Here is a 15,701-nt window from a genome sequence, read left to right as displayed (position 1 = left end):
CTGAGTATGGACACAGGGCTGACATTACCGCTCTCTCCAGAGATGCTGTGCAGGGTCCTGCATGTGGAATGGGAACGGTGCATTATAAATCTCTTTGCAGAGCATAAGAATGTAAGATTCTTGGAAGAAAAATATATCGACTCCTGTGTCATTTAAGGGTTGTGGCATTTCCAACCTTGCAATAATTGCCTAGCACTTTGCATTTGTGAGAAAGTAGAATGAGATGTCTTAAAAGTGGGTTCTGCATATTGTAAAAGTCCAACTGTGACTTGGAGAAACACCCGTGAGACTTATTGCTACCATTATGAGCTTAGAGTAATGTGCACATATTTTTCTTTTTAGACCACGTACACTTTATCCAACCCCCAGAGGTTAAAAAAAAGATGAAAAATCTGCTAAATTTGGGGTGGTTTTTTTCTTTGTTTTGATCTTCCTGGGTCGGGCACACCAATGCGTGTCACGAGGTCGGCTCAGCCGAAGGCGAGTTCTCCTGCTAGCTGGTGGTGAGTCCCAACCACCGCATCCATGGCATCATGCACCGTGGTGCCATGGCCTCCGGGGGTCTGTCTGAAGGCCACAATTTCACTGTTGGGGCTGGGATTTCCAGGCCTGCTTCCCGGCTGCAGAAGGGCCAGAAGCAGCAGCTCCAGGGGTTGACAGCGAGGGAGAGGGCTTCATTCAGGCTGCACGCTCGGGAGCTCGGTGTCAGGCTTCCCTGTGGGTTACCAGCACCTGGCACAACAATTCCCCAGTCCTTGCTGGGGCACAGTCAGTTTTGGCAAGGCTAAGTAGTGAACGGTGGTAGAATACTTAAGGAAAATGCTCATCATCTGAATCTCATTAAAGTTCATTCTCTGTGTATAGCGGTTGATGTGCCTCAGCAAGAGAGGAGAGCCAAGGTAGCAGCCCAGGCTTTGTTAAACACGTCAGTCAGCTTTGGTTCTCCTTGGTTTTGTCATTGCATTTTTGGAAGATCTCAGGCCTACTTTGTAACTTAACAACTGGAAATTTTCTTCCTTCTGCTCAAACTTCTTAATGTACCTTAAGTCAGCTTTAAACAGAGGGTGGGAATGATTAAATCACAGCAAATAGAAAAACACATACAATGATAGGTGTAGCTCTTGAATGATTCAGAAGTTTTCACCTGGACACTAGCTATGCTTCAAAATCAGCAGCAAAAACAATTATGAAACCTGTCACCGAAGTCTTTTTAGAAAGTGATAGACTGGCATCTGACAGAAATCATTTGGTGTAGCTGAGGCATGGCCCAAGGCACAAAACCTCTTGGTCTTCAGACTGCGTGATTCACCCATAGTCACACAGCTCTTCCCACCCCTACTTTTGAAAAGTCTTTGGACTAAAAGACAAATAGCATTGTTCCCATTGCTCCCTGTCTCCCTGCCAGGCACAGACAGATGACAAGAGTTGTTGCAAGTGTCTCAGGTGGACATTACTATTGCTGATGCCTGAATCAGGGCTGATTCCCACCCAGTATGGTCCCTCAGCCACCGGGCTGCTCGGCCTTGCCTTGGTATTGCTACAAAATACTGACATACGATGAAAGTTGCAAAGTGGGGGAAAAAACCAAAATTGCACATTGCTCTCCTGCTGCTCATCAGTCCATAGCTTTTCTCTCACTTTCCCTCAGCCCTCCACCCTCACCATTTTAGTAACGAGAGAACAACTTGTACAATCTGTTCAGCGAGAGAACAACTCATCTGAGCACAATTTCCTCTTCTCTGTTGTTGAATATAACTTCCCTTGGGTAGGTGAAAATTTTGGCAGTCTGTACAAAGACTAGCAGAGACTGAAGCAGAAGCTGTAATAGAGCTGTTATGACTTGACAGCCTGGTTTTGTAATGCACCAGGGGATTTTATTACAAGTCAATTGTAGCTTCAAGAAATTTAAGAGTATGGCATCTGCTTGTATGATTTTTTTTTTTAATGTTTAATAAATGAAATTGCCGTAGATTTTAACATGGAGACTATGGCTGTAGCAGGCCTGGATGACTTAATAAAAACTGAAATCAGTCAAACAACTTGATTTTGTTGGCAAGTTTTTGCTCTGTAAGTGGAAATAAATGTTTTTGCAGCTCTAATAATTTCACGCACATTTCTTCAGGTAGTGGCAAAACACTGTATTTTTATACTGTTTGCTAAGTGCATTGGTTTTTTGCTGAATTTGTGTTTAAAGAACATCCTGTTAAAGATTATTTAACATAGCTTCACGAGGACCTGTGTCACTACGGTGTGTATCAAAGATGACCAAAAGCTTGAAGAAAGTCTAGTTTTACTAGTTATTAGTATTGTTGTGATGGCACATGTGGCATGAGCCAGCTGAAGAAACAGGGCAGAAACTAATGCAAACCATCGAGGCCCCCGGTGCTGCCACAGGACAAACCAGGCTCACACTGAGCCCCCCCTCGGCAGCCTGGCTGGGGAAGCCACCGGTGGGTGAGGACCCACGGGCCAGAGCAGGGACTGACCGCCCACTACCCCGTGGGAAACTCAGGGGCTGCCGGAGGGTCTGGGGCCAGGAGCACGGTGATGGGCTCCCAGAGCCTGCCACTCCATCAGCTTTTCTAGGCGTTTGCTTTTTTGGTATATTTTCAGCTGCAGTCCTATGCAAAGGTGCATATTAGCAAGCCTCAGGTTCCTGTGGGAAGTCCCTGTTTGATGTTACTGGGAGCATGCTGTTGAATAAAATGATATAAAACTACATACTTTGGTGTTTACTCCTTGGCAGAGCAATGGGAGATAATCGATGGCCTATCTTTGGAAGAGTAGTCAGTTTACGTGTAGTCTTAGCCTTTCACTGGGCTGAAAGACAGCATCCTTCAAAACCAGGTAGTTACAATACCCGTTATAATCTCATTATAGTGCTGTAATGTTGAGCTCTATACCTTGCTGGGTTCCCCTAGTACTTAGCTCAGTCCCCTAGCTTGGCTTAATCCACATCTGTTTGTAGGACTAATTCTTCCAGCCTGCACTGGAGACACTACCTATTTCCATGAACTTCTGACATTTACATGAAAAAAAAATATGTTTAGTTAAAAAAAGTCCTGAAAAAAAAGAAGAACAGAAAGTGTTTGAGTCAGTCTGCTTGTCGTGTTTTGAAACAAATGCCTTTGCCTGCATCTGGGAACTCAGAGTAGATTTTAAAGGTAATTTAGACATCACAACAGCAACCCAGGGAGTTAAAAATGCACCATGTGTTTGGGTTTTTTTCCCCCACAGTTAGAAACAGGACCGCTTTAGTGCATACAGCCTTACAAAGTATATAATGCTCTCGCTGGCAGTTATCAGCAGAGAAAACCTGATGCATTGAATGCCATCAATACATCATGCACACCTCAGATACGTCTTAATTTTCTTAGTATGTGATCGTTAACCACCATTTTAGACAGCCTATGTTAAAGCAGCAGTTTAAAACATGTGAAAATTGGGGGTGGTGGCATGTCCGAAGCCTGAAAGTTGCCATCCAGCTAAATTGAAGTGGTTCTTACATTGGAAGAAGGCCGCGTGTCTTGTGGCCATGGACAGAGAGCAGAAGTTGCCCTTTAGGCAGAGCGAAGCAGCGCCCAGCGCGCTGCAGGACATGCAGCTGGAGTCTGCATCCACCCCACCAAGGGTGCTGCTAAAGCCAAAGTGCTGGGCAGCACCCTCGAAGGATGCAAAAGCCCAGCCTCCATCTTTTTTTTTTTTTTTTTTAAAAAACAAAAGATCACATCTGTCTGTGGATTCCACAGCGTTACCTTTAGAGGATTTTTTGGATAACCTTGATTCTCAAGGCATCCGGGGATTTGTGGTCCATGAAGTATAAAACCCTGAGGAGGCCATAAAAAAACTGAGATTTTTGAGCCCTGTTCAAGACTTGAAAAGCCCTGCTGGGATGCTTGCCGCCATGTAGGACTCTGAGATACCCAAAGGAGGCGAGTGCGGGTATCCATGCCCACCTGCCAAGAAACTGGAAATTTCCAGGAGCCCAGGCTCAAGCCAGATGTGTAGCTGGAGTTTATATGACTTCCTGTGCTCCTTCAAATCCCTGGCTTTCCGCTCTGAGGCAGTCCTCATAGCAGAGGAACTGAGGTGGGGACATCTGTAAACTTATTAGCTGCTTACCACGTTACTTTGGGGATAAATATTTTTAGAATTTTCATAGAACATTGGAATTTCCACAAATCAGCATTTTCTAATGAGAAAGTGTTTTCTCAAGGGCATTGCAAACAATCCTGCTGAAAACCATGTGCCTGCAAGGTGGTGGGACAGGAATATACAGAGGACACAAGCTAGCTCAGATCTACCCAGTACCACATGCTATGTTTAATCTTCATTTATACCCATGAGAATATCTATGCCCTGCACTGTGGGTGCTGGGAAGTTGAAGAAAATGAGATGTATACTAGATTTATACTGAGTTCCACTATTTTCTTCTTGACTCATGGACTCCTTTTTGGAGCAAATCAGCTCATTCATCTAACACAGATTTTGGGTGCGTTTCTGAAGACAGTTATTCTTGGGGTCTTTGGCAGAATAAGGCCTCACAAAATCTGCTGGTGCCCCACACCATTCTGCATGTATCAAAGCCAGCTGAGCGCACCCGTACACCTGCACAGCACCTGTACCCTCTGTTTCATGGTATGAAATCACCTTCCTGATGGAATTCAGCACAGCCCCCCACTTCCCTCCCTCACCCTGAATGAAAAAAAGTAACCACATATATAAAATGATGATTTTTGCCATTGGACCACCAAATGGGCTCAGAGCAAGACAAGGTGCAGCCAGCACCACCAGAGCCGAGCAGTCCCAGGGCTTAATGCTTTGAGCAGTACAGGTGCAGCCAGTGGAGGACTGACATTTTTAAAGAAGTCATTAACAGGTCAGCTGACAAGCACAACAAAACCAATCAGAGATTTTAGCTGGTCGACATAGGGAGGCACAGCCAGAAAGATAAGAATTTTGTTCTCTCCTGGCTACAGCATACAGCGAAAGATTGGTCTTGTTAAACCCTCTTGCTGGACAGAAGGGCATGAAGAGGCTTGTGTCACCTGTGCAAACGTCACTGTCATGCCCCAACTCTTTTCTCTTTCTCTGTACAAGTGATTTCATGAGCTACAAGCAGTAGAAAAACCTATCCAGAGGCAAAACATTTCCCATTTAGCCTTGAGCTCCTTTGCTTTTCAGGGTTTTGCTGACAAAGACGACATGACTCCTTTACGGCGCGGTGGGTCTGGGATGGAAAGTGGCCTCTGAAACAGTGAGGCGGGTGGAAGCCCACCAGAAACACTGCTGCATCGTCTGTAGCATCCTCACATTGCAGAGGTGCCTCTGAAGGCGTTGTGAAATCCCTATTTTGGATCTCTGCTGTCTTGAACTCCAATTCTATATTAGCTACAGTCTCTCGGAGAAAACCAGCGTTCCATTTCTTTGTTTGTGAGGAGCTAGTGCACTACACTGCCTTTCAGGACACTGCACAGTGACAGGGAAGGTGAAAGCATGAGCTTCTATTTATTAACTGAGTGATACCACATGTAGATTCAGTGGATGTTTACAGAACTGCGTGGGTGGGTTGATCAAATGCACAGGGCCTTCCCTTTGGTTAATTCCTGTTAACTGATGAGAATGAAAAAAACCCCAACAAATCAAATCTAACTGGGCTGCAGCCAAACAAAAACAAAAATGAAAGATGGTCAAATTGTATTGTGCTTGTATCTTGTTTTTTTGAGGCTTAAGTAGAAAGGTGCCTGTCCCCTTTCTTGCCATTCCAAGCCTGGAAGGAGCTCTGCCTTCCAGCCTGGCACAGCTGGAGCCCCGTGTCCCCTCGAGATGCCTAATGACTTGCAGATTTATTCCAAGGCAGTTAAGGGATTTACCTCCTTCCAGGAAATGCTTAGGAAATGATCATCTGATACAGAAGGAGTGGTTTCATGTACTAACATGTGAGAGAGAAATATGACATATGTCCAGGGGCCCAGAACGCATCTCCCAGTCATCTATATGGATATTCCCTGATGCATGAAGTGCTCGGGAATCCCTTGCCATGGACCCCATGGTCATCAGGGAGCAATGCTGGAGACCCAAGCGACCAGAAATTGGCCCTACTGTCACAGGAACCTCTGTTTCTGTTGTTATGAGCTTAACATTTGACCTGTGCAGCTTCAACCTTTTCCTTTTAGCATCCACATATCTTTAGGGGAAACTCTGTAGCTGAGTTTTAAACGGTATCAGTAGCCACTACCTACACCTGCATCCATCTGCAGTGAATAATAAAGAGAGCTTGCATTTAGATATAAAAGTGTATGTTTTCCCATGCTGTAACTTGATTGTCTTCCACAGAATTACACAGGGGACAGATTTGGATAAAAGTAAATCCAGTCCAAACTTTTACTCAGGGAAAAACTTATACTGGAATTAATAGGTTATTCTGGCTTTCCATCCTGCAGAATCAATTAAAAACAGTTATAAAGAAAAAAAAAAACCACCCCTGGGGTTAATGGGCCCATTTTTTACAGCCTTTTATCATGTAGAGTCCTCAGCACCTGTTTAAAATACTATGTAATCTGAAGGCAGCTTCTTTGCATGAGTGTAAATGGAGGTTCCCTTGTCACAGCTGTGCATACTTAAAGCAAACGTGTCTGGCTCTCACTGATGCCCAAGCACACCACGACTTTGAGGGCTGTTCTCTGTGGGCTGACAAAAGGTAAAATAACTCCCGCTGTTGTCCTAGTTGGTGCTTTCAAATGTGATGTGTGCCTAGAGCTGTTTTGCAGCAGATGTTATGGGCTAGTTTGTAGGCTATCACAGGTTAAAATCTGGCTTGAGAGGCTGTGGTGTGGCAGCAGAGAGGGGGGGGGTTCCTGACATGGCTGGTGTGCTGCAGGTGAGCTGGACGGCCCTGAGATATGGGGGGAACTCATCTCCATGGGGAGCCCCTGGGTGTAGGTGCCTGACCCTGTGGCCTTGAGATACTGTGTGGGCTGGGGGCTCTGCTGTGCCTACCCTTGCCTTGGGGTGATGCAGAGACTTATTGGCAATGTGAGAAGAGAAAGCTGCCGGACTGAAATCCGGAGTGGTGGCAGCCCTCCTTTGTGCCCCTGCCTGCTTGGATAGGTGGCAGGCTTGTCCGTGGATCCCTGTGGTTATGATCTGTCCTGCTTTCTGCTTGAGTTTTAAAAAAGAAAAGAAGTTATCATAGCTTATGTTTTAGTAGCATCTAGTGTTGGAGAGTTAAAAGCTTGTTGTTGTGTTTGGCATGCTTTCTCAAAGGAAACGGTGTGGACAGATGCATGTTAAAGCTTGCATTGACTGACCCTCATCATGTGCTTTAATGCCCAGTAAGTGCTATGGCTGCTAGGAATTGGGGCTTTGATGGGGTTTTAAAAAATAGTGAGGATTTTCCCCATCTAGCCTTTCCTGGGCTCTGGTTGAGGCACTCGGAGACCCCTCCTGCTTCTAGCATAAGTCTTGTGCTGCACTGTGGGAATGCTGATAAACTCTTGTTCTGCATTTGTGGAGGTGACTCTGTGTTAGACATAAATATGAAGCATTGCGGAGAGCAGCCTCTTACTCTTTTTTTTTGTTTTTTTCCTCTTCTTTCTTTTGCTGAATGTGGGCTTCCTCTGCCCTTGTTATCCCTCTGTCCCTGGCTGCTTTATGGTCTCTGCTTTGCTGCTCTGCTCCTCCTGGCACTAATCCCTCAGCCGTGTCCTGCTGCTGCCTTGGGAGGTGGTGGGCAGCCACCTATGGGTGCAGAGCCCCCAGCTGTGCCACTGGGGGGAGTGATGGCTGTGGGAAATGGTCTTCCCAGTTGCCCAGAGCTGGTATGGGCATGGGGGCACCGAGCTGAGGACCCACTCGCCATCCTCGCAGCTCCAGGAGGGTGGCCAAGAAATCAGTGCTTCCCTGTGTCTCTCTTTCCCTCCTGTGCCTTACTGACCCTCTCTTTCTGTCTAGATCCTTGCAGTATTTTGCTTCCTGTACTGTTGGGGGTAGGAGGATTTGAGATGGTTTTTCGTTAGACTTGCTGTGCCTCTGTGAGCCCTGAACTAGATATGCCTTGGGATGGATGCTTGGCTCTTAATGTGTTAGCTAGACCCCATGGTTTCTGCTTTTATCAAATACCTTATAATCCATAAGGTTTACAGGTGTGATAGCTATATCACTTTACGGTATGAGTCCTTTTAAAAAAGTGATAAAATTCCTTGTAACATACATTATTTGCATGGTGGAAATAGAACTGTGTTGGTTCCTCTTACTGCCCTTTCCCAGGTGGGTAGGGACTGGGCTAATATACTATAAAGACGTTTCCTAAATCAAAGATGTATATGATGGGGTGGGGTGGAGAATTTTGTGCTTAGGGACAGGTGAGGGATTAGAGGCATCTTAGATGCTATCCTCAGCATGGAGAGTGATGGTCTCAGCCCACTTTGCAGCTGCCTGGTAGCTGCAAATCTTTTGTTGAATTAGAAGTTGTCTTTTGTGAGTTGATATAGGTTGATTACTTTTGTTTGTTTGTTTTTTTACTTGGGGTTGGGGAAAGAGGTGAGCATAGTGGAAAAGCACTGATGCATGTTGTTCCTTTAAAGCAACACTTTGCCCAAATCCCTCCTGTAAGCAGGGAGTGTTTTCTGGTTTATGCTGAATGCTGTGTATGTGTCAGAACTATGGATGCCAGACACAGCGATAAGTAAAAAGATCACACAGTTAATTATCTTGGCAAAAAGAAAGAGCAGTTTTGTGGTGCTAAAACACAGAAGGCATTCTTTGTGGAGGATGTCTGGGATAATAGCGTTGCTGGTCTGTTGCAGGCTTTTGGAGTATCACTTACCCTGTGCGCAGAAGGCACTAATGCCGCCTCTTGTCAGGACACTGAATTGAATTACATTCCAGGCTTGAAACTCAACCTCCCACCTTGACAAATTGTCTGCGAGCTGAACATGATTTGAACCACTCCAGTGCAGTTTCGCTCAGCGTCACCCCTTGGTACCCTATTAATAGAATGCGTTAGCATCAGACAGCTTGGCAAAATGGTAAATATTACAGAGCACATGGCCAGATCGTCTCCTTGACGGTAAATAGATTGTGAATAATTGAATAATGCTATAATAGTGAAGAGGATCTGCCTAACATAAGGCACGAATTACGCTTCTCTCTCTGCTCCAGCTCAAATGTTTCAGACTCCTTTTTCTTTGCCATAATTGGACATAATCAGTAACACAGTCAGCAACTAAAGACTGTCTGGTATCAATTCCCATATCCAGGAACCACAACATCTAGATTTGCGAGAGTTAATGCTCTCTATTAGCTGATTAGTTCAGTTAATTTGTTGTGTCCCATGGTGATTGTAAAGTAAATACGAAAGGGTACTCTGTTTCAAATATCTTCCTGCAGCTCTGTGTGTGTTATGTATATGTGATCCACGCATATGTGTATATCTACAAGCTTGCCTGGTAGTCGAAGGTGTTGAGAAACTGCAGTTTTCCCTGGCTTCAGAGGAAGCTGTTGGCTCAAGACCTTCTAAAGAAAAGTTGTCCAAGACTATTTAGTCTGGTCCAAAGGGAATGACTTGTTCCATAGATCAACTCAGAAAGAGAAATGTGCATGAGAATTTGTCTCAATTTTACTGCTAGATATAGCCTGTGTGTCTGCCTTGTCGACTAAAGGAAATGCTTTGGGCAGGACTCATCATCTACAGGAATGTGACCTTGCTTGCAATTAAGTAATAAGGATGATACAAATCTTCCTTTCCCTCCTCCCCAAATAAAGCTTACCCATGAATGTGTTGCTTGCTATCCCCAGATTTCAAAACTCCTAGCTGCTATTGTGGAGGCAAAGGTAGCTTCTTTAAAGTGTAGACCACTGATAGATAATTAGGTACATATTTTCTTGTGACTTTAAGTTATGGGTTTCTGAAGTAGCTCTTTGCTCTCTCTCAATCCATGAAAGACAGTGTACGTTACTGGGCAAATGCTTTTGCTACGTTTGACCGATTGGAGATGCTGAAAACACCAGAGAGAGTTTATGCAGTCATTTAACCCCACAGATGTGGGAGTTAGAAAGGTGTCCTCTTGGAAAAATGGCTTTCTAGGGTCAAAATTTATTTTAACGTGGAGTCAGGCTGAGCTTTGTCAGAACTAGAGAGAGAACCTATTGGGTATGTATTTGGGGTGTATGGAGAAAACGGCCTTTAGCTCCTGAATGCCATCGTGGTGATCCCCATGCCAGCACTTCTGCATCTTCAGCACAAGCTGAAACTCTCTGGTGGGGGGGATGCTTGGATACCTGAGCTCCAGGACCATTTGCTTCCTCCTCTGCCCTGGTAGGCACCAGCAACTTCCATTGACTTCTGTATTAATCTTTATGCTTGCAAACAGGCAGAGATGGCATTTTTCACTCCGTGACAGCTGCGGTGTGGCTTGCGACGATGGACCCGAGTGCGGGAGGTGCTTTCAGCTTGGTGGGGAACAGCAGCTTGTAACAGTACCATGATTAAAGTGTCAAGTTACGGCTCTTTTGTGTTATATGTAGACTGTAAAAGATTAACGCAGGGTGATTTATCTTCCGTTGGATTCACTTGACAGTGAACGAGACTGTAACCAATTTGCCTGGAGCAGGGGAGCTCAGCATAAACCCTGGAGGTTTAGGGAGATCGTTCCCTAGGGGGACGGATGGACCATCTCATCTGGACAGCCCCCTGTGTCCTTCCATGGCCTGGGGAAGCCACTTCTGAAAGTAGTAATGGAGCATATTGTGGTCACTTTTAACTGTTGAACCTTAGTGTTTTGAAGCTTCAAATAACCTTTTCCATAAGGTTGTCTCAGACCAGCAAGTCCTGTTGCCAGACCAGACTGCAATACTTCAGTTTGCCCACACTTTCTGCAACTCCCCAGTTGCCTGCATTTTTTTTGCTGTAAGCTTTCTGTATTAAAACTGCCCGTCAAATTTATTTTGTTTTCTGTTTGTGAGTTTGGGGGGGGGTGTGTTAGTCTAAAATTTGCCTTTAATCCTATAAGGTGTGGAGTGTCATGGAATTTTTTTCCTCCTGGGCACTTGTAATAGCAGTCGCTAGCAGTACTAGGGAAACATCCTAAACCCTGATGGTGACCAGATTGTGAGGGCTGCTGTTTTCCTGCTGTGAGCACTGTGTGTGTATTTTGTACTCCTGGTTGTTAAATGGGGATATATAAATGCAGCAGCTGAGTAGGGAAGCACCACTGATTGGCAACCAGCATTAGCCAAAGGTCAGTGCTAATTATTCTGCCTCATTTGCATGAGAGGCTTTGAAAGATAGAGAAGAAAGTGTCTGTGGCATTTTCTGCCAACAAATTACTTGGCTGACAGGAGGATGTCGGCACTCATCAGAACCGATAGACTGCAAGTTGGTACTTGTGCAATTAAGCAGGATAGAAATATTGCCTCAGAGAGTTAACTTTCTGGGAGTAATTACCGTAGGTGTCAACACACACTGATGAAAAGGAAGAGGATGTATTTGCTATATATGTGAATCAAGGTTATGAATGATTAGACAGTTGTTTAAGATGATCACCTCTGTCTCTAGCACATCCTTTCTTCCTCTTGTTTTTGCATGTTTTACTGCCGATTATGCCAGGGAGGGATAGAGGGCCACATCTATGCTAATTAGGCTCTGCTGATCAGAGTTTGGACTGGTTCTCATCTAATTGAACCTTGTGAGCTTTAATGAAAGATTTAGGCTTTCTTTTTTTAGCCTTGCCATGTAGACATACCCCAGCAGTTGTGGTAAAGGCGTTGCAGAGCTGAAGTTGAAGCAACTGAAACAGTAACACAAGGGCGGTCTGGAGGAGCTAAAGGAAAAACTGACTTTTGGAAGAAATCTGAAGGCAGGAGGCTCTTAATTTATAAGATCAGTGGCTTTGGATGTTTCAGGTTCTGCATGTCAAATTTTCATTACTAGAATTTCAGTGGGGGCTAGGAAACTGGGCTCTGGAAACTAACCCCCTTAGGAATGTCTGTTGATTACCTAAAGGTGGAGTCAATCAAGGCCAACTTTTTTTTTTTCTGAGGATGTAAAACATGACTCTGATGAAAGCTTTTGTTCAATAGCATTGGTAGGATGAGGCTTGGCTCCAGCAATTAAAATATTGCCAGAGATCTGTCCTGAAGCGTGCCAGGTCTGGTCTATGTCCATGTCACTGTTGTGTACCTGTGACTTAGAGCGAATGCTGCTGAGCCTTTGCCATCGAAGAGCTGGAGTTTCCTTCAGTGTCAATTGTGCAAATTCAGTTATTTAAATCTGTGTGCCCTTTTTTTTCTTCTTCTTCCCCTGAATAAATCAAAGTAGAAAATAGCAGTAGCTTCTTGAATTTGTCAGTTGAGCTGACAAATACATTTTTCTTCCATCTATGTCCCTAGCTTTTCTCTGTTATTGTTACATATTTAAACTAGGTGCACGGCGTTCCAAATAGCCTACCTACCTACTTATTAAGTTACAACTACTTAGGCAGAGCTGTGCAGAAGCCAAGTGTCCAAGCTGTGCTGTCACTGAATGACAGATGAGTGCGAGTCCTTTATGCTCCTTTGAATGTCACCACCTTTGTGCTTGTCCTGTGTACAGGATGTGCACATAAAGTCTAAAACACACACCAAAAACCCCCTCACTAAGCAAAGCAGTGACTGTAGCCTCACATAAATCAGAGCTTTGATTTACCCTTTGCATAACAGAAAAAAGCACATGAAATACTTGGAAATAGTACTCGGAGACAAAGAGCTGCATGTCGTCCTCTGAGACAATACCATTTATCATACGTTAGGATCATGTGTGTGGCCAAAGGCAATGCTCAGTGGAGCAGGGCAATGAATACTTCTCCTTCTGTCCTACTGCGGTGCCTGTACTCCCATGTGTTGGGGATTGCCCTGTGTTGTTTCCTCCCTCCTTCTGGATGTGACGGGGCAGGTGTGGCATCTCCTCGAGCTGGGGGTGCTTTGGGGTCCTGCCCTGGCAGCCCACGAGAAGGGCTTGCTGCTCTTGAGCCTTCGCACGTTTCTTCTAGTGCAGCAGCTACCCTGCCCCCCCTCAGCAAGCCAAAGAGCTCAGCTCTCCCATGGAGGAGCAAAGGTGCACCGCTTGCTTCTCTGCAGGAACAGTGGAATCATCAATAAAATACCACATTGACTGCATCAGCATAATCTAATATAAGCTCAAGTTTTTGGGGTACCCCAAAATTGCTTTGCAATGAGTAAGTTTCACTGCCGATTCAAATGATCTTTCAGTGTTTGAAGAAGCCTCCTACTGAGAGGAATAAGACAAAAGTTGCTGTCCCCTGCAAACCACCTTTTCTTGGTTGCATAAACTTTAATTCATGTTTTGTTTCATAGTTATAGTTATCAGATACCACTCATGTTTAGAAATCAAACTTGCAAAACATTTAAGTTGTAGGGCAATATGACGAGCCAAATGGTTAATTCAAAGTAAAAAATTGTCAGATGGCAGAGCACAGAGGCTGAGCCTTGGAGCTGAGTCAGAAGTAGGATGGCACAGTTATCGTCACCAGAATGTGGTGATAAACGACAGGAGTAAATGAGATCTAGTAAAAATGGCAGAAAGAGGATAGGAGGCTGAGGACAAATCTTATGGGATTCAGTGGGCAGTGAGAGCAGCACCGAGGAAAACAAATCTTGCAAAAAGCGCTATGGGCGGAGAGTGCCACCTTGATAGAGTTGAGGAACGTTACACCCGTAGTTTACATAGCGTTTTCAGCTTTGGCTGTGCTATACCTTGTTAAAGACTTCCAAAATCCCTTGTTTACACTTTGATGTTTGGTCTTCTGATAAAAAGAAAGCAGAAAAAAGTTTACAGTAAATGATAACTTCCAGATGGAAAACCTTTCATTAATTTCTAACTCAACTGCATAAGACGTATGTGAGGTTTTATTTCAAGTCCCTTCATAAACTAAAAGGGGCTGCTGATGGCATGCTTATTTTCATATTTGATTAGTAAGCACACTAAAAACTTACTAAAGAGCAAGACTCTGCAGGTGGGCCATTCCTCTCCACCTCATGCTATCATTTGTCACTCAGTGCTGTTAGATTAAAAGCAGCATGGCTGCGGCTCAGCTATTATCTACAGCCACTTAAAGGCCAACAGTTTCAATTTTAGAACCTTTTACATTTCTGTGGTTTTCAGTAACACATCTTCATCCATGGCTGCTCAGCTTTTTATTAACTCTGAAAGAAGGAGAAATGGAAAACCATCTCTGCTCTGTGCCTTGAAGAGCTCCCAGCAAAAGGGAATGTTTCAGTGCGTTGGGTTTGGGTACGTTGTTTGGGGTTTGTGGGTTTAAAATTCTTTTTTTAAGCTTTTTTTCTTTGGAGTAGAAGTGGGGCAGTAGCAGTATGTTGAGTGCCCAGGAAACTGGTCACCGGTGGGCACATGGTGATGGAAGCAGCCTGAATTGTCTGCTACAACTCCGTGCATCATCATGAAACCACTTTCATTCCTTTACCTCTATAAATGTAGTGATACCTTTGATTAGCTGAATTAATATAACTGGGGGGTGGGGTGGGGACAAAATAATTTAATTAAAGGGAGATCTTTACAAAGTTGGTACCGCTGTTTATCCCAGCTTTTCTTTTTTTTCATGTTATGTAGTAAGTTAGTAAGTAAGTCAGTCAGTTAATCCTACATAGTAATAATCAACAGGGTCTATGGTTGTGGGGTTGTCTGTCCAAACCCTTGAGTGCCTGTATTTAACAGGAGCTGGAGAGGGGGCTGAAGGATGGCGATGCAGCTGGGTTACCTTTTCCTGTACTTCCACGTGTCCTTACTCTATCGCAGCTCCCACTGAACAACCGCACCAACCAACAGAATAATTCTTTATTGAGCAGAAACAATTGCGAAGAATGTGTTGATTTAGATTTGAACTGTCTCATGGCATGGACTATTTTAATGTGCCACAATGAAACTTATGACGAGTTCATTGCACTGGCAGTTGAGTGGACATCATGAGGAAAAATTGTATAGTTATATATTTGAGGATAGAAAGCAATTTGCAGACACATGCCTTAAAAGATCTCAGATCCCTGGACAAGGAGATCTCCCACAGTTTTACACTTACAGAGACTGGGAGACGTGGCAAGGTAAACTTGTTGGGATCAAAACAATTTTCATAAATGATCAAGTCCTGAAATATTGTCATACTGACAGAGAGAAAAATCAGCTAAGGGAAGAACAATTGATCTGGCCCTCAGGTGACTGCCCAATGGTGCATAGCTTTTCTAGTAAGACCAAATAAGCCTTCAAGGCAAGGGATACTGGCAATGTTTTTTGCTGTGAGCAATGCCCTTAATGTGTAGGGCAGGAATTGGGTACAGTAGAAAGAGGATAAAATCTCAGAAATAGTTTTATGAAAACAGTTGTGCAGCCCAATGTCCTGATACAAGACCTCTTTTTTTCCTGAGGTTTACTCTATAAGAACAAGAAAGATGGTCTTGATCTAAAGAAAACCCCCAAAATTCACAATAAAGCAGTCACCTGGTGATGTGTGTGAATTACTTTATCTAAATAACACTAAAGAAGTGCTAAAGGGGATTGGCTGATTGTGATGAGAATTGATCCGGGGCGGGGGGGAATAACTGAGGACAGTAAAGGTTTAGGCTCCTGTCTAGAAGTTAAGGTTTAGATCTCCCCCTGCCATGAGTCTGTGGTTGAAGGAGCAAAGGAAGTA

Source organism: Haliaeetus leucocephalus, unplaced genomic scaffold, assembly GCF_000737465.1.
Source record: "Haliaeetus leucocephalus isolate CR32 unplaced genomic scaffold, Haliaeetus_leucocephalus-4.0 Scaffold228, whole genome shotgun sequence".
Lineage (NCBI taxonomy): Eukaryota > Metazoa > Chordata > Aves > Accipitriformes > Accipitridae > Haliaeetus > Haliaeetus leucocephalus.
The sequence above is the reverse complement of the archived record's forward strand: the minus strand, read 5'-3'. Positions refer to the sequence as shown.